This window comes from Protopterus annectens, chromosome 2.part1 (genome assembly GCF_019279795.1).
Source record: "Protopterus annectens isolate FY-2018-M chromosome 2.part1, PAN1.0, whole genome shotgun sequence".
In the NCBI taxonomy this organism is placed as follows: domain Eukaryota; kingdom Metazoa; phylum Chordata; order Ceratodontiformes; family Protopteridae; genus Protopterus; species Protopterus annectens.
Genome location: NC_056729.1, coordinates 142160880 through 142181810, shown reverse-complemented (window position 1 = coordinate 142181810; position 20931 = coordinate 142160880).

Here is a 20931-nt window from a genome sequence, read left to right as displayed (position 1 = left end):
CTAGTACAAAACCACAGAGACCACCAAAGGAGACTTCTCTGTAACACCCAGTCCATAACCTCCATTCGCCCACCTAAACATGGACTTCAGACAACATGGATACGCAATTTCCAAATCTCTCCTTAGCCAGCTTGGTAGAAATGGTCATTCTGAGAACATGTACCAATTGCCTCATAGGCAATTTTTTTAAACCTTACAAGAAACTAACACGGTATGCAAGAGACCTACATACAGAATTTCCTTGGAAGCAAAAATCTCACTTACAAACAGAGTTGTCAAGAACACATACCCTACATCCATCACACATAGTGTACACCATATACAGAGACCATCTTATGATGAGGCACTAAAAAGCAATCTTCCCAAACCTCAAACACCTCCTAAGCTACAAATGTCAACATCTATCCTCATCAGTCTCTAGAGCACACATCAAAAGCAGCACCAAACACCACGCACATGCCTACACCCAATGGACTCCCAAGAATGAAGCCCTTAAGGCAAGCAAACAATTTACCCAGGAATCTTGTCATAGGGGGCCTCATTGTATGACACAGTGATGCTCCACTCACCAGACTAGACAAGGAAAAGATAATGGTTAGTACATGCACTCAAGTAAATGCACCCCAGGTACAAGTATGATTCTATCATAGTCCTCATGGGTGTGAAAGATTTTTGACGGACCTCATTGGACTATATCTAGAGATATATTATTAATCTCTCTAAATATACATCTCAGGAAGGTGTGTGCCTTTAACTGAGCAGCATTCTACCTTTACCAAGGATGACCTCACATTATGAACAAAAAGATGAGTGAATTTAACCATTGGATTAGTTTCTAGTGTCACTCCAAGAGGATACAGTATTTGTCAGCATGGGAAGACATTACTAACAGACCACATTACTTTGCCTAGGATGGTCTGCACCTGTCCCCTCTGCACTTCTGGATATTGGCTAAAATGTTATCCTCCCCATTAAAGCCTTTTTTGGTAATGTCAAATTTACAAAACTACCAACTTAGTAAATAAAGCCAAAAGGAAACTAAAGGTGTTAATGCTTAGTGCTAGAAGCCTTAACAAGAAACTCCACACCCTACAAGTACTCCTCACTCTGGAGACTTTAGACATCTGTGCCATTACCAAGACATGAAATATAGACATCTGTGCCATTACCAAGACATGCTTTAATGCCATAGAAAGTACTCAGACAGTGCAAGGCTTCAGTGTCTTCCACACATTCAGAATATCAGCTGCAGAGACCAGGACTAAAGATGGAGGCGTCTTGGTCTATGTTAGCAAAACGTATACATCTAGGTTGGTTAAATAGGATGATGCCCTGGACTTCATGCACATGCAAAACACCACAGATATCCACACCTTACAATATCCTAGAAAGTTATAGGTCACCATCTATGCCCCAAGAGTCCCATAACGTGTAGCTATATCTACTACAGGCACTCTTCATCTGGCCAAAAACCCTATTCATGTGAGACTTCAAATACCCCTCTATAGACTGGAAAATGTAACTCTCAGGCATAATGTTTCCTGGACTTTATTAACAAAAGATGAAATAGTACACACTCCATCCTGAGGTTCAGATACACTGGACCTAGTATTCTCCAACAGGGGAGAGCACTGTAACCCTCCCTCAAAATTCAATGTCCCTCCAAACCCGGAGTTTGCAGCAACCTATGTGGAATTGTTTTCTGAAACCCTGTACAACCATGTAAATGGCTGCATAGAGACTGCTGTGCCTACCAGATGTAAGCACAAAACAAATCTCAAAAACAATCACACTGGTATAATCCTAACCTTAACAGGAAAAAAAAGAAAAGGAAAAAAAGCATGGCCAAAATCAGAAAAGGCAACTCTCCTAATGGAAAGACCTCACTACTTAAACAGAATACTAAGAGGACTAATTAAATGCAACAAGGATAGTTATGAAGTCAAGCCACAAGAGCTTCTACAGCTATGTCAGAAACCTTAAAGATGACACACAGCAGTGTGCTGAACTGGTGCTAAATGGTACACCACCTTCACTGATCAGACTGACATAGCGATTCTGCTTGCTGACAAATTTGGATCCAACTTTACCCACCACTCCCCCCTGCCTCCCCCCATGAAATATGTACTACAATAATCCACCCCCCCCCCAATTATTAGCAGGGAGCAGATCGTGGTGGCACTCACTAAAGTCAAACACACAGCCTCAGTGGGCCAGGACAATATCCTGGATTGCCTCCTAAAGAGCCTGAAACATGATGACCTATTAGAACCACTTGACTCAAATTTCAACAACAGCCTCAAAAAAACTGTGAACCCCATGAATGGAGGACTGCAATGGTTATCCCTCTTCACAAGAGTGGACTATCAAGCAACCCTGAAAACTACAGACACATTAGTCTAACTAGTCTAATATGCAAAGCCATGGAATGAATTGTCATGGAAATGATCAGTAAAGACATTGGCAACCTGCAGACACTGGGCCCATCACATTTTGGTTTTACTGAAGGGCAGTCATGCCTACTTGACATAGGAAACTTCTTTAAGAGGTCACCAAGGCAATGGAAGAGGGGGAAACAGTGCATACCACCTACCTAGACCTGGGTAATACATTCAATAAAATACCTCACTCAGGTATTTTTGATAAACTCACAAAGTTGGGCATAAATCCCTACATAACATGTTGGATTGCCAGGTGTCTCACAAATAACACCCAAGAAGTCAGGATTGGTGAGACCACTTCTAGAAAACGACCAGTCACCAGCAGAGTACCTCATGGCTCAATGCTGGATCCATTCCTGTTTGGCATTTACTTCTCATAGGCACAGTGTTGCAATGGTTCATATTGTCACCTCACAGCAAGGAGTTCCCTGGTTCGAGTCTGCATGTCCTCCCTATGTTCATGTGGGTTTCCTCCGGGTGCTCTGGTTTCCTCACACCTTCTAAAGACATGCAACAGGTGAAATGGAAACTCTAAATTGGCTCTAAGTGTGAGTGTGTGTGCAAGTGTGTGGTACGGATGAACTACAGTGGCAGTGCTAGCCACCGGGTAGTATAAACCTTGGATCTAGATGATTGTCACTGTTGAAGTGACACCCTGACCTCATGTGTAAAAATGGGAAAAGAGGTTGAGGATGGATGGATGGATTTACTTCTCAGAGAACAAGGCAAATGTGAAGGGCCTCTGGCTCACCAAGTTTGCAGATGACTGCAAATTGAGAGATATCATAGATTCCTCCCATGGCACTAACATCCTGTGAGAGGGTCTAACAAGGACAAATGACTAGTGCCAAAGCCAGGGATTAAAACCCAATGCCAAGAAATGCGTTATAGTCCCTTTTGGGAAAAGCTCACCCAGGTTAATTACTCCATTGATCAGACACCCCTAAGAGCTAACCCAGTAGTTAGGGGTCTGGGAACATATGTAGACAGCAATCTGGCCTTTAACCAACAAGTAGCAAAGATAGTAAGAAAATTATTCTATGCTGGACAACTTATAATTAAGGCTATGGCATCTGGGAACAAGGAGGTTGTAGTAAAACTTTACTCAACCCTTTTCAAACCCATTACTGAGTACTATGCCCCCTTCAGCATGTATCTGAGCAGGCATATGCAACAGTTGGAATGCCCTCAGAGACTCCCCACTAAAACAATTCAGAGTCTTCACACATTGTCCTATACAGATCACCTTAAAGCCCTCTCTGTACACAGCTTCCCATGGGTTACTGAGAGGCAATCTATGACTGGCATATGACATTCTCAGATACAGTTCTGATGGACCTTTTGCACATCTGCAAAATAAATTGCACTAGAAACCCTACATGCAAGGAATAAAACTCTGCTTGCAACATAAATATAGCATGCTGGCAAGACATATATGTGTCTCAAAGGATCCCCGCACACTGGAATAGGTACCTCATCCATGTGAAGCACAGTCTGTCCTTAACCCTATTCAAATCGAAATCGTAAATTCACCCCATGTTTATCTCCTATATCTCTGATATACAGAGGCTGACAGTAAATATTCCCTAACTGAAACTTGCCCCCACTAAACCTTTAGTAACCTCCTACCCTACCTCCCAAATAGTTGCCCATGTTACATGGGAGCACAATTGGGTTGTGTTGCATGACTAGACTTATAAAGGCCCTTGTGGTCATTAGTGAACCTATGAACCAATGAACAGCCAACATTCTGACATCTGTTAATGCTTAGACAATAAAAAGTGAAATGACATACTTGTGGTGAGTTACTCGTTCTGACTCATGGCAACTTACTTGTGCTATGCTTATGGTTAATTTTCATTTTTTTTCTAATTGCTTTTTTTGGCTCTATGCCTTTTGACCATCAAGCCTCCCCCAGTCATAATCTGACCATTTGTTCACCCACACTAGGTATCTCAGTACAGGGGTGAGAGATGTAGAGAGGGGCCATCACATTGGCAGACATGATGGTTATTAGTGGCTTTTCCATCATCATGGCAATGAGGGCATATTGAAGAGACCCTAACTACTCCCTTGTCCAAGATGAGCAGCAACCTGCATCATCATAGCAACCACAATGCTTTCCCTAATGCAAGTTCATGCTCCTGTGAACTCATGATCTCAGCTATTGCCCAAGTTGCTTGGTGGCCAAATTCCCACCCCTAGGCTGTCCCTTCCAGTGCTACACCTCCTCCTATGAGGGATCATGTCATTAAACACCTGTGGCATGCTCCCTCTCTGACAAGATAGGCACACCCATCCTTCTTATATTAGCTCCAACTGATGTCTGAGCTGCTTAACCAAACTAAGGTCATCAGTCCTGTAGTCAGATCTTTATCCTTCTTTGTCAATGGAACTGGCTAATTGTAATTTCACCATATTGTTTCTATACTGCTATGATGTTTCTGTATGTACCACATTTTGATATATTTATGTATGTATCACATTTCAATATGTTATTTGTAGAGCGGCTCCTGGGACTCCATTAATGAAAAAACATCTCAGTTGGACCATCCTGGTCAACAGAATTACATAAATAAATAAATATACTGCAAACATCCTTTTTGAGAGCAATAGTGCTACAGTGAAAGGATTCTACAATGATATAAAACATTAACACAATTCTGAAAAATAATATATGGAAAAAGTATATTTAAGATGTGAGTAGTGTTGTAGTAGCAGAGAAACACTTGATTTAGGAAGTTAGAGAAAGGATGAGAAAATGTTGAGGTTAGGCAAAAGATAATGTGTGAAGAAGAATTGAATGAAGGGGAAAACAGCTGTAGGTACTTTAGAAAGATGTTGAAATGTGAAATTTTATCCAGGGTAAAAACAACTGCAGAACCACGAGTCTCTTACATGAGCCTTCAATTTTTTTGAAGATGCTTGTGGGGAGCTTTTCTCTTGAAGATATTTTAGTGACATAGGTAGAGTATAGCGGCTCTCCAGTGGTGTTATTTGATTTTGTTAGCAGTAGTAAGAGCTTGTTAATAGAGCAGAGGGGCCTGATTGGGACATAAGACTTTGACAAGCTGAAGAGACGTGGACAATGACTGGGTTTGTGGATGAGATTATGGGTGGTAAAGGGTTGAGAATATGTCAGGTAGTGTAGTAATTCAAGCCACTGCAGTTGTGCAGTTGTTTAACAGTATGACAGTGGTGAGTTCTGTGAAGCAGGTTTGCAACAGATTGTGTTATTTTGTTTTAGCAGAGTTGTAACTTGTTTAGTTGGGAGGATTGTAGGTTTTTAAAGATGGCTGCTGTGTAGAGAAGAGTGACAGGAGCAGAGATGAGGCACTGTGAATCCTAAATGAGTCTATTAGGAAATCTTTGATTCTGTATGGTGAACCAAGTTTGTTTTACAGCATTTTGGATAGGATAATCAAATTTCATGTTATCAGCTATATGGACTCTTCATAACTTATTGTTTTGAATCAGTTCTGTCTTAGTCTTGTCAGAGAAGGAGATAATGATAGAAGACTTTTGATCGTTATAGTGTTTAGAGGTGAAGAGAAGCAGCTTAGAATTTTTGGGTTGAAGCATAGCTGGGCATTGTACAGCCAACTTTCAGTTAAGAAAAATGATCCCTTGGTTATCGTTTGTAAAGCTTGCAGACTTTTAGAAGTGCAGACTAGAGTAGAATAATCACCATATTGAATAATGGTGGCTCCTTTGCTTGCTACAGCAAGAGTATTTATGAATATATTAAAGAAAACGGGGCCAAGAATAGAACATTGGGGAACACCAGCAGATATTGATAAGAATAAATAATAAGTGTTCTGTCAGTTGACTGCATGAGCTCTGTGGGAGAGGTAGCTGTGGAACCACGTGAGCGATAGAGCATTAATATCAAGGCTGGAAAATTTTTCCAGCTGAATGGAGTGAGAAATACTGCCAAAAGCTTTTGAGAGGTCAAGGAAGAGAGCTGATATGCGGTTACCTGTATTTCTGTTTATGTTAACAGTGTTAACGAAACTGAGAAGGGCAATGGTGGTACTATTATATGGGCGGAACCCAAGTCGGGATGGGGAAAGAAAAGAATGCTGAGAATAGTGTCACATTAGTTGGAACTGTACACATTTCTCTAGAATTTTGGCTAGGGGGATTATATTGTGATAGGATGATCATCACTGAGTTCAGTCAAATTACTGCCTTTGTGGAGTGGGAGAGTGTAGCTTTTTTTTCCAGAGAAGAGGGGCATAAGACTCTTTGATAGAGCATTTTTTGAGAATTGAAACAGTGTAGTCTAAATATTCAGTAGGCAGATTTTCTGATGCTAGAGCAATAAGTTTTACTGCTGCTGTTCTAGAAAAAAAGCAGTTTCTAGAGAAATTAATTTAACATGATTTTAAAATAATTCTATGAATGAACAGATTGCATTTGCATAAATCATTTTTATGATCGTGCTTTCCCAATCTTTCTATCATTAGTAGCAATAATCTGCACATATTTTAGCCATTTACTAGATAAAATGCTACACATTTGTAAGAAACAAAAACATGAAATCCAGAGAAATTTGGGAACAAACCTTTAACATCATATTAGCATAATTCATCACACAGCAACTTAGAAATACACTATAATGGAACCAAAGAACATATACAAGTTCAGATATTAAATAATAACTTGGATATTATGAATGTATATACTGTCTATATAACTGTGGAATTAACAATGAAAGCATATATGTACATAGTGTAAATAGATCTGTTGTATGACCTATATCCTGTGGTATTTGACATCAATGTATAACATATGTATATGTGTGTATGTGTATGTATGTATATATGTGTGTATGTATGTATGTATGTGTGTATATATATATATATATATATATATATATATATATATATATATATATATATATATATATATATATATATATATATATATATATATATATGTGTGTGTGTGTGTATGTATGTGTATGTATGTATGTGTATGTATATATATATATATATAGATATATAGATATATATATATATATATATATATATATATATATATATATATATATGCACACGGTCATGTTGTAAGATGGTTTTTATTTGTGACATTTATTAATGTAAAAATAAAAATAAAAATTATTGAAAAAAAAAAATGCTACACATTTGTCACAGTTGTGACGATGCTGCAGTTTTATAGCATCATTGATTCCATTCAATATTGTTAGGCGACTTCTTATTGCCTGCTTGTTGTGCTTTTATAGATGGTTTGGCTTTGTAATCCTGCTTTGATAAAAGTCTGCCTGCATCAGATAAAATTAGTTTCTACACAGCTGCTGCAACCATTGTCTATACTGTTTCCTTAGAGACGTACAATAAAAGTCAATTTATTAGAGATGTATGTCTTTCAATGTCCAGGTCTCTAAATAACAATTCAGTTAGTTTTGTAACATGCGAAGTGATACATTTAGTTTTCCCTCATGAATTCAGATGAAAGCAATTTTCAAGTGCTGGATCTCAGCACCTGTGAAAAGCAAACTAAATCAGAAGACTCAAAATGCTCTTTTAAACAAAAGGACAATATTGATAAAGTGAAAATGTAATGCTTGTTTAAAAGAAATAGCAGAACCACTTCCTGATTCTAAGAGAAGAGTTTTGGCCAGCTGGAACAAGATAAATTATCCTGTCAAGTTAAACAACAGTACATCTAACTCAAAACAATAATTTATAATTTTATGGTGATATATATTTTATTGCATGACAGGTTACTTGGGTACAAGCCCTTGCCAGGTTTAGTGTTGTATTAGGTTTAGTGTTGTATTGTGCAGACAATTGTTATTGCAGCACATCAGAAGTGTTTTCAAAACCTTTCTGTAAAAGTGCTATTAAGACAAGTAACTGTTAATTTACAGCAGGTCTCACAGGTTGTGAAAATTAGATTATTGTAAATTTAGTTGCACTGAAACTGTTTAAGGCTGATCATGTGATTTCATAGGTTCATAGATCAGTACTAGGCTAACTGCCCTTGTGGGCCATTTTCAGCCTATGCAATTACCCCATGTGAGAATCAAATCCTGCACCTTATGTTTGTAAGGTAAACACCTTAACCATTATGCCAACCTCCCACCCCACATTTGTAACATTAAAGAAAAAAAGACATCATAAAACAAGACTAATGCAGAAGTAACAGTTTTCATTCATTCATTCATTCATTCATTCATTCATTCATTCACTCACTCATCACCAATGCCCCCCTTTATCAAGTCCGGGGTCACAAATGGAGGAAGAGCTACTCTTGGCATTCAGTAGGTGCAAGGAAGAAAGAGCAAGTTTGGGGTATTTTGCCACTTTCTTGCAGGATGCTCTCATTTACCTATTTGTTGCACACACAACACCAGGCATTTTGGAGGATTACCGGTTTACCTATGGCATGTCATTCAGATTTGAGAAGAAACTAGAAAACCCCCAAAAATGCACGCAGACTCAGGACAGTCATGCAAACACTCTATAGAAGAAACACCAACCAGGAACAAAACTGGTAAACTAATGATTGTGAATAAGCATTACTGCCCATTGCCATACCTCTCAACCTCTTAGAGCAAGACATCTGGACAAAGCCATAAAGAATGGGGGACAAAAGCCCCAAAACAGGGACAATTTATAAATATTGCTCTTAGAAACTTAGAAAGTAGATAGAATAACAAGCTTTCCATTAATATGGATTTACTGAATGGTATGAAGTCAGAAACTCAAATATCTGTCATTATTTTCTGACTTAAATCTTAATTGATTTGCTAGAAAACCACAATTGTATGAAAAAGAGACCAAAATATGATGCAAAAATCTGGACATTCTGTGAAAATTTGTACAGTTGAGAGGTATGTGCCTTTGCAACCTCTGTGCCATCCTTCCTCAGTGGAAAATATGACGGACCAAAGCAATCAACCAGTTTGTTTTTAAAGCTGTTATGATAGCAGAGGACAAGTAGCAATGTTACAAAAAATACAGAACCCTCAGAAAATGGATTCTGATTAAAAGTTCTGACACTGATAAGTCAAATTCTAGTTTGATATTTCCTTCTTAGCATTTCTGGCAACACCAATACTATTAAGATGGCCTGTACGTTTATGTTGTTTACTACACAGCCTTTTTTAAGCAGCCAGATTCAATGTAAAGCTTCACATGACATCATCCTCTGGCTTACCTGTGTATATTTGTCACTCAGAAATCTTGTCAAAGCTATTTTTCAGGGGAAATGATCATATACAATACTCTGAGTACTGAGGCAGAGTCAAAGAAGGAATTATATTTAAAAGACATATGTTGTAGGTATTTTCTGCCTCCATGGTTGCTAACTGTCAGGCCTCACCCAGTCTGACTTTTCCCATTTTTTCTCCACACTAGGAATTTTTCTATCAGTAGCACATGGCTGAGAGCCATGCATAAGTGCTTCCATGAGTACAACTGGACAGTCCAATCAGCTTACCAGGAGAACTACTGCTGAAGTGGATTGGTGGCCAAACATTCTTCTCGGACCATCCCTTGCAGGATTCCCCTGGAAGAGATTGATATTGATGGCCCCTATCAGCTTTAATTCTGTCCCAGGATGGTCCTGACTGTCTTTCCCACTTAAGGCCCAGTAGACTCCTTAGCCACTAATCAAAGCTAGGTCATCTTGGCTGTAGTCACGGCTTCAGAGGTTCATATGTGCTTACTAGGCTATTGATCTGTGAGGATCCTAAGAAGTCTAGCCCTGCATTCCCTTGATAATTATAAGCCTTTATATTTTGCAATATGAATCTCCAAAGATAGGCCACAAATGTATGTGTTTGGATACTTGCATGTTTCCCCTATCAATGAGGGCTATTGGTGCTGAACCAGGAGTGAATTTGCAGTTACTCGTCCATTTATCCAAGTTACATCTGAACAGAGTAAAAGAAAGACTCTGCTTTACGTAGAGGGGAAGGCAATTTAACAGGAGCAGTATACTTTGAGTTACATATTATCCGTCCAACATGAAGCCAGTTCAACATGAGCAGTATACTTTGTGTTACATATTATCCCTCCAACATGAAGCCAGTTCAACATGAGCAGTATACTTTGTGTTACATATTATCCGTCCAACATGAAGCCAGTTCAACATGAGCAGTATATTTTGTGTTACATATTATCCCTCCAACATGAAGCCAGTTCAACAGGAGCAGTATACTTTGTGTTACATATTATCCCTCCAACATGAAGCCAGTTCAACTTGAGCAGTATACTTTGAGTTACATATTATCCGTCCAACATGAAGCCAGTTCAACATGAGCAGTATACTTTGTGTTACATATTATCCCTCCAACATGAAGCCAGTTCAACATGAGCAGTATACTTTGTGTTACATATTATCTGTCCAACATGAAGCCAGTTCAACATGAGCAGTATACTTTGTGTTACATATTATCCCTCCAACATGAAGCCAGTTAAACATGAGCAGTATACTTTGAGTTACATATTATCCGTGCAACATGAAGCCAGTTCAACATGAGCAGTATATTTTGTGTTACATATTATCCCTCCAACATGAAGCCAGTTCAACAGGAGCAGTATACTTTGTGTTACATATTATCCCTCCAACATGAAGCCAGTTCAACATGAGCAGTATACTTTGAGTTACATATTATCCGTCCAACATGAAGCCAGTTCAACATGAGCAGTATACTTTGAGTTACATATTATCCGTCCAACATGAAGCCAGTTCAACATGAGCAGCATACTTTGTGTTACATATTATCCCTCCAACATGAAGCCAGTTCAACATGAGCAGTATACTTTGTTACATATTATCCCTCCAACATGAAGCCAGTTCAACATGAGCAGTATACTTTGAGTTACATATTATCCGTCCAACATGAAGCCAGTTCAACATGAGCAGTATATTTTGAGTTACATATTATCCGTCCAACATGAAGCCAGTTCAACATGAGCAGTATAATTTGTGTTACATATTATCCGTCCAACATGAAGCCAGTTCAACATGAGCAGTATACTTTGTGTTACATATTATCCCTCCAACATGAAGCCAGTTCAACATGAGCAGTATACTTTGAGTTACATATTATCCGTCCAACATGAAGCCAGTTCAACATGAGCAGTATACTTTGTGTTACGTATTATCCCTCCAACATGAAGCCAGTTCAACATGAGCAGTATACTTTGAGTTACATATTATCCCTCCAACATGAAGCCAGTTCAACATGAGCAGTATACTTTGAGTTACATATTATCCGTCCAACATGAAGCCAGTTCAACATGAGCAGTATACTTTGAGTTACATATTATCCCTCCAACATGACGCCAGTTCAACATGAGCAGTATACTTTGTGTTACATATTATCCCTCCAACATGAAGCCAGTTCAACATGAGCAGTATACTTTGTGTTACATATTATCCGTCCAACATGAAGCCAGTTCAACATGAGCAGTATATTTTGTGTTACATATTATCCATCCAACATGAAGCCAGTTCAACATGAGCAGTATACTTTGTGTTACATATTATCCCTCCAACATGAAGCCAGTTCAACATGAGCAGTATACTTTGTGTTACATATTATCCGTCCAACATGAAGCCAGTTCAACATGAGCAGTATACTTTGAGTTACATATTATCCCTCCAACATGAAGCCAGTTCAACATGAGCAGTATACTTTGAGTTACATATTATCCGTCCAACATGAAGCCAGTTCAACATGAGCAGTATACTTTGTGTTACATATTATCCCTCCAACATGAAGCCAGTTCAACATGAGCAGTATACTTTGTGTTACATATTATCCCTCCAACATGAAGCCAGTTCAACATGAGCAGTATACTTTGTGTTACGTATTATCCCTCCAACATGAAGCCAGTTCAACATGAGCAGTATACTTTGTGTTACGTATTATCCCTCCAACATGAAGCCAGTTCAACATGAGCAGTATACTTTGTGTTACGTATCCCTCCAACATGAAGCCAGTTCAACATGAGCAGTATACTTTGTGTTACATATTATCCCTCCAACATGAAGCCAGTTCAACATGAGCAGTATACTTTGAGTTACATATTATCCCTCCAACATGAAGCCAGTTCAACATGAGCAGTATACTTTGTGTTATGTATTATCCCTCCAACATGAAGCCAGTTCAACATGAGCAGTATACTTTGTGTTACGTATTATCCCTCCAACATGAAGCCAGATCAACATGAGCAGTATACTTTGTGTTACATATTATCCCTCCAACATGAAGCCAGTTCAACATGAGCAGTATATTTTGTGTTACATATTATCCCTCCAACATGAAGCCAGTTCAACAGGAGCAGTATACTTTGTGTTACGTATTATCCCTCCAACATGAAGCCAGTTCAACATGAGCAGTATACTTTGAGTTACATATTATCCGTCCAACATGAAGCCAGTTCAACATGAGCAGTATACTTTGTGTTACATATTATCCCTCCAACATGAAGCCAGTTCAACATGAGCAGTATACTTTGTGTTACATATTATCCCTCCAACATGAAGCCAGTTCAACATGAGCAGTATACTTTGTGTTACGTATTATCCCTCCAACATGAAGCCAGTTCAACATGAGCAGTATACTTTGAGTTACATATTATCCGTCCAACATGAAGCCAGTTCAACATGAGCAGTATACTTTGTGTTACGTATTATCCCTCCAACATGAAGCCAGTTCAACATGAGCAGTATACTTTGTGTTACGTATTATCCCTCCAACATGAAGCCAGTTCAACATGAGCAGTATACTTTGTGTTACATATTATCCCTCCAACATGAAGCCAGTTCAACATGAGCAGTATACTTTGTGTTACGTATTATCCCTCCAACATGAAGCCAGTTCAACATGAGCAGTATACTTTGTGTTACATATTATCCCTCCAACATGAAGCCAGTTCAACATGAGCAGTATACTTTGTGTTACATATTATCCCTCCAACATGAAGCCAGTTCAACATGAGCAGTATACTTTGAGTTACATATTATCCCTCCAACATGAAGCCAGTTCAACATGAGCAGTATACTTTGTGTTACGTATTATCCCTCCAACATGAAGCCAGTTCAACATGAGCAGTATACTTTGTGTTACATATTATCCCTCCAACATGAAGCCAGTTCACCATGAGCAGTATACTTTGTGTTACATATTATCCCTCCAACATGAAGCCAGTTCAACATGAGCAGTATATTTTGTGTTACATATTATCCCTCCAACATGAAGCCAGTTCAACAGGAGCAGTATACTTTGTGTTACGTATTATCCCTCCAACATGAAGCCAGTTCAACATGAGCAGTATACTTTGTGTTACATATTATCCCTCCAACATGAAGCCAGTTCAACATGAGCAGTATACTTTGTGTTACATATTATCCCTCCAACATGAAGCCAGTTCAACATGAGCAGTATACTTTGTGTTACATATTATCCCTCCAACATGAAGCCAGTTCAACATGAGCAGTATACTTTGAGTTACATATTATCCCTCCAACATGAAGCCAGTTCAACATGAGCAGTATACTTTGTGTTATGTATTATCCCTCCAACATGAAGCCAGTTCAACATGAGCAGTATACTTTGTGTTACATATTATCCCTCCAACATGAAGCCAGTTCACCATGAGCAGTATACTTTGTGTTACATATTATCCCTCCAACATGAAGCCAGTTCAACATGAGCAGTATATTTTGTGTTACATATTATCCCTCCAACATGAAGCCAGTTCAACAGGAGCAGTATACTTTGTGTTACGTATTATCCCTCCAACATGAAGCCAGTTCAACATGAGCAGTATACTTTGAGTTACATATTATCCCTCCAACATGAAGCCAGTTCAACATGAGCAGTATACTTTGTGTTACATATTATCCGTCCAACATGAAGCCAGTTCAACATGAGCAGTATACTTTGTGTTACGTATTATCCGTCCAACATGAAGCCAGTTCAACATGAGCAGTATACTTTGTGTTACGTATTATCCCTCCAACATGAAGCCAGTTCAACAGGAGCAGTATACTTTGTGTTACGTATCCCTCCAACATGAAGCCAGTTCAACATGAGCAGTATACTTTGTGTTACATATTATCCCTCCAACATGAAGCCAGTTCAACATGAGCAGTATACTTTGTGTTACGTATTATCCCTCCAACATGAAGCCAGTTCAACATGAGCAGTATACTTTTTGTTACGTATTATCCCTCCAACATGAAGCCAGTTCAACATGAGCAGTATACTTTGTGTTATGTATTATCCCTCCAACATGAAGCCAGTTCAACATGAGCAGTATACTTTGTGTTACGTATTATCCCTCCAACATGAAGCCAGTTCAACAGGAGCAGTATACTTTGTGTTACGTATTATCCCTCTAACATGAAGCCAGTTCAACATGAGCAGTATACTTTGTGTTACGTATCCCTCTAGCATGTTTGGTTAATCTTGCAAAAGCGAATAATGGCTCTAAAGTAGGTGTTTCTGATATCATTGCAGTTCCAAATGTGTAATAGGTCTGATAGAACAGGGCATGCTGAGGATATATATAAGATAGAAGTCCCTCTCATATGCCTGCATGATACTGAGTAGAGACAAAGCTTTGAGATGGTCTGTCCAGCTGTGACAAATGTCTGGACAGGTGCCTACTGAAAGGGGCATTACACTCAATAATCAAACTAATGAGTGCTGTATACAGAAAAACAAAACTGTCCCTGGATCTGGAAGCCATACACTTCAATATAAGCTGTGCAATGAAAAAAGACTTCTTTATAATAGTTGATATGTGGTGATCAAAAGACAGTTCATTGTCAATACTGGTACCCAGATGTCTAACTATAGGATACGTTTTCAGGGTAGTGTTTGTTAGTTTACCAAGAATGTGTTTGGCTACTTCAGAGTTACATTTACTTTTCTGTACAATGAGTTTTTTTTCTTTTATTATTGAGCCTGTTTATGTTAGGGTTCCAATGTATGGGTTTATTTTTACATTTTGCATTGTATTTATTTCTGAGGGGAGCAGATGAATCCATCCAATTATTTACATATGCACAGAACTTGGAAGTAAAAGATTCTGAGTAAACCGTGAGACTGTCAAGGTTGAAGGGATTTTGAATGTAGGCAGGTCATCACTCTGTTTTAGGAGAATAACCTTTCCATAGACTCTGAATGCTGAGGTATTGAAGAATGGTTCATTCTTCAGTCTTAAGGTAAGTACAACTGACTTTGTGGCTCAGCTGAATCAGGGAGGAAGCTACAATAGGCAGGGAAGAGGTCTATCCCATGCTGGTAAGGATCAAGTCCAGGATTTTATCCCTCCTTGTTAGGACATGATACTGAATGCCAACATAGTTGATTGGTTAAAATGATATGTGGATTATTATTATTATTTTTTTTTTGAGATTGGTTAAAGGGATCTGTGGACTGTTTTTTGTATCTGTATTTTGTGCATAGATAGTTACTTGGCTTGCAGTCTGAGAGACCATTGAGGAGTCTAGCCCAAATTCCCAGGGGCCCCAAAGCACTGTCTGGCTAAGTGACTTATGTAAAGTCACATAGTAGGCAAGTGAGAGCTGAAGTAATTAAATCCTGTACCTAAGGAACTATAGTTCATAGCCTTAACCCCCTCTGCCAACTGCCAAACTGCTAGATGCGAATTAGTAAACTGGTGGAATATTTGCAGCAAACCAGCTCTATAGCAAATGTCTTTGAAGGTTTACCTCTCATATTAATCTGATTCAATTTTAGATAAAGTGTTCATAAATTGCTACTATGTGTCTCCTTGTAAATGTGGTAAAAGGAGTATTGTTAACATATTTTAGAACAATTAGATATGCTGGTAACGAGTTACCGCGCTCTGTTCTCTTCATATTAAGTTAAGGCAGGGTAGCGTTCTAACTCTGTGTAGAGCATATTCCAAGGGGCGGTGGTGATTCTATCCTGGTCGCTATCACTCCTAACAAGGTTTTTAACTGCCCTATCCAACCCTGTAGACTGCATACTGTTAAAGGGGAATTTCAGTGTTTTATCTACCATTAGTGTCCACGCTTACTCTGGTGGTTCAATAGAGGCTCCGGCACTTCCTAAAACACTCTGACTACAGATTAGGTTAGGTCCACAAGCCAGCCTCCTTTCCTATTAATTAGCTGTCTTAAAGTGGGTCCTCAGAGCTGTTTCAGGTCTCATTGAACCAACACACTATTACTAAACTAGTTGTTTCAGTCTCCAAAAGGTAGTGGTTCTCTGGTAGCATGTTGGCACCACACTAGAGAACAGATCTGAAGCCCGGTCTAGGTGTAAGTGCGATAATACGGAGCGTTTTACCTCCTGTTGCTCACTGGGCTAGAATCCTGACTTTTGGTCTGTATCTGCACTCATATTTTACTGACCTTGACAGTTATTGACTCACAGGGGTTCCTTCCTAAGCAAGCAAAGCTCCAGCAGTGTTTATTAATTGAGTATTCACTATGTTTTCAGTTAAAAACGCATAATAAGACTCAAAACTGCCTCTCTCAATTCCGGGCTTCTGTAACCCACTACATGCGATGAATGGTCACTTAATGAACATTTTCTACTAATTCAGCGGATGATAGTGTTATTTCTAAGCCGACTGCTAGATTTTATTGGGAGCTTCGTATATTTCTCCAAAGGCTTTAGTTTTAGCAGTTTATTAGAGTTGGTGATTAAGCTGAATGTTAGCAGACTTTAGTTATTTTGATAAGCTGATATTTAGAACTTAAAGTACTTAAAGTCTCTTTATTAACTGCTTCTACCTTGCCTATGCCTGTGTTAATGTAAAATAACATATTTTGGATAATGACCTGTGCATTTCTTGGCTAACGTGTTTTCAAATGTACTGCCTTTTACTAAATAATTTGCTTATAGTCTGTGTTAGTCCTACTGCCTACTTCAACACATTTTCTTCTCCCTTTGTGCACCCAACTCAACAACCGCCTGACCTGCACTAGGTCTTGGGTTATTTACCCTGTCCAGGATTGCTGCCTCCTCCCCAAGCTAAGGAAAAGAGACAAACCTCTTTGGTCATCTTTCCCCTAAAGAACTCAAGAAAGTATGTCTTATACTGACTGTTACCTATATTTAAAATTGTTACATACACACCAGGTGCTTTCTGTTAACTCCATAGCCAGGACAGCCATCAGCCAAACACCTCCCCCTCCCTAAAAACAGAGTATCCACTCTTATAGCCTCCTTAACTTCTCCTGTGTAAACCTACCATATCTCCTTAGAGCTGCATGCTCTGGACTAGCCTTGCTTGCAGTTCATCCCTTGCCCACTAGGTGGCACCCCCCCTCCAGGTTCTTTCCCCTTGCCTACTCCACTTCCATTGTACAAAATTCTACCAAACATCCTTTATACTATTTCTAACTATCTGATAGACCCTCCTAACCCCACTTCTTCCATCTTTTGTAACTGCACATTTCAATATCTCCTTTTAACTTACCCTAACAATCAGCACTCCACTGAATGTTTTCCCTGCACTTGCTCTTTCTCTGGCTCTACCCGCTCCGTTCGCCCTGCGGGCTCACTCCACTACCCTACCCTGCCCCCAATTTCCACCCGCCTCCACTACTCCTACACTTATACTTACCAAACCACACCCCCCACTAATTGGTCAATCCCACTAACCACTTTCAACTTATCACAACCCATCCTTCATATCACCCATCCCCATTTTCCCATTTCTCTTACACTCAATCTACTACATCATCACACCTTTATTCTCTTAGCCTATCTAGCACACTAGCCACTATGTCTATACATAGCACCTCACAAACTCCAAAACTTAAACCATTGTACTACTTCATACCCCCAATTTTGATACTTTATATGCTTACCGCCTACGAATTCCACTACCTGCCTGTCAGCTTCCAACATCAGTCACTATCATATATACCCAAACACACACCCCTCCTGTAATACTACCCCACCTCCTCACCTACTGCACTACTCCAAAACCTCTCCATCCTATACAAACTACTTACTTAAACCCAAGGACTAAAAGCTATTACCAACTCCTACTAAAGTTCAGCAAAGTCATAAGGAATTTATTACCTAACCTCATAGCTGACGGCAACATCCATCCTAACCCAGGCCCAAACTCACCAACTACCACTTACACCAAAAGAAAAACTCCTACCAACATAAGAAATTTCACATAATGCCCCCAAAGCATTTCTAGTCTGTCATCTAAATATCAGAAGCATAAAGAATAAACTCCAAGAGCTGCATGCTCTCCTAGATATCCACTCCCCTGATGTTTTCTGCCTTACTGAAACCTGGCTCAAACCCACCATCCCTGACAATGAAATACTTCCCCCCAGCTACAATATTACTAGAATGGATCAAGAAGACAGAAAAGGAGGGGGAGTTGCCATTCTATACAAATCCACCCTCGAATTATCCACAATTAGCATCCCAAAAAACCTAGTTGCCACCAATACCAAAACTATCCTCTCAAGAATCCAACTTAACAATAACAAATCTATTAACATAGTGTGTAGTTATATTCCCCCAGGCAATAACATAAACATCTTAGAAAGTACTCTTCATTGGTTATCCTCCACCCACCCCCAAGAAACACTCATTCTTGGGGACTTCAACATCGACTGGACAACCTTTTCAGCTAACTTCCCCACTGCTCACATTAACTTACATGGTTTCTCCCAAACAATTACTACCCCCACTAGAATCAACAAATCCAGCAATAAGGAAACATCTTAGACTAGATCTTAATAAATAACAAACCTCAGTTATACAAATCAGGCACCCAACCTGAAGTCATGAGCGATTACCTGCTAACCTACATAATGAGAAAAAGAGATGACTTGCCCCACCAAACCACCTTTAAAACTCTTAGGTATACAAAGAAATTTAACCTAAATAGTTTCATACCTGATTTAAGTTCATGCAGATGGGCCAATCTTAAACTACTCCCCCGTGACCAAGCAGTCTCAAATTTCAACACCAGGTTCCTGACCATCCTAAACAGTTATGCTCCCACACATAGAATCAGAACCAAAAACAAAATAGCTCCATGGCTAACCAATACTACTAGACAAAAACTTACAGCCAGAAATACAGCATGGACCTCATGGAGAACCACCAAATCCCCTCAAGCCCACATATTATTCAAACAATTAAGAAACGAAGCAAAAAGATCCATTCTGCTAGACAAGCAAAGCTACTATTTCAACTTACAGCAAAAGCACCAAAATCAACCTCAAAAATTTTGGTCAGGTTTGAATAAACTATTACACCCAGGTAAATCTTCTACCCCCACCCCCTCAACTACCTTACACCTATCCCCTGAATCTGTAGCAAATAGCTTCAACACTTTCTTCACTGAAACTGTCAAATCCCTAGCTAATAATCTATCTCCTTCCTGCTCTTCTACAATCACACCTAATCAGGTAACCCCCCCCCCAATTAAAATTCAAGTATATTCCTGTAGACTATATCAAATCCTTACTAAAGAAATTAAAACATACCCCCTGGCAGCAGACCTACTTCCCGCAGAGTTTCTACAAAAGGCTGCTAATATAATAGCTTATCCTATCTCCATCTTAATCAATCGATCTATCCAGGAATCCTACATTCCCCCCATTTGGAAAATCACTCATATTATCCCACTCCGTAAAGGTGGAAACTCCACTGAACTTTCTAATTACAGACCTATCACCATACTATCTCCATTAGCCAAAATAATGGAGAAATGTACACAAAAGCAACTTTTAAACCACCTCACCCACAATAATCTCCTAGCCTCATCCCAGCATGGTTTCAGACCAGCCCACAGTACTACCACTGCCCTTCTCTCCTTCTCCCCTTCTCCCACACAATAAATCACAACCACAATCAAAACCTGCTTTCCTCTGCCCTCTTCTTTGATTTGTCAAAAGCATTCGATATGGTAAACCACAGCCTACTCTTAGACTCTCTCAAATCTCTGTCCATAAAAACCCAGAAATCAACTGGTTCCACTCTTACCTGCACAGTAGACAACAAGCAGTGCTGTGGAAAGAGCATCTATCTCCCCTTTTACTTGTCACATTAGGAGTACATTTTGAACATTATTCTGCAAGTATGATTCCCACAAATTCAATTTATTTCTTTATAATGTGCTTCTTCCCTTTCCTAAAGATCCTTCTTCCAGTTCTTGGATCTCAATCACAATATGTGATTATGCAGACACAGTTGGTTTTCATTTTCGTTTTCTAGTAACTGCTTTTTTTCTTTTTGCAGCCAACAGAATTAGACTTACTAAGGCTTTACTATGTCCAGCCAAATCAAGTCCTACATCCCACCGCAAAATAATCATTTCCTTAACTACAGCCATTTGCTCCCCCAATATTTCTGTCAGAGTACTCTGTAGGGAATTTTTAAAATGTGAAAACTCATTACCCTCCTCAAAACATGTTTGTAGGTATCCATTTCTTCCCTATCACCCTTCCAACATTTGCT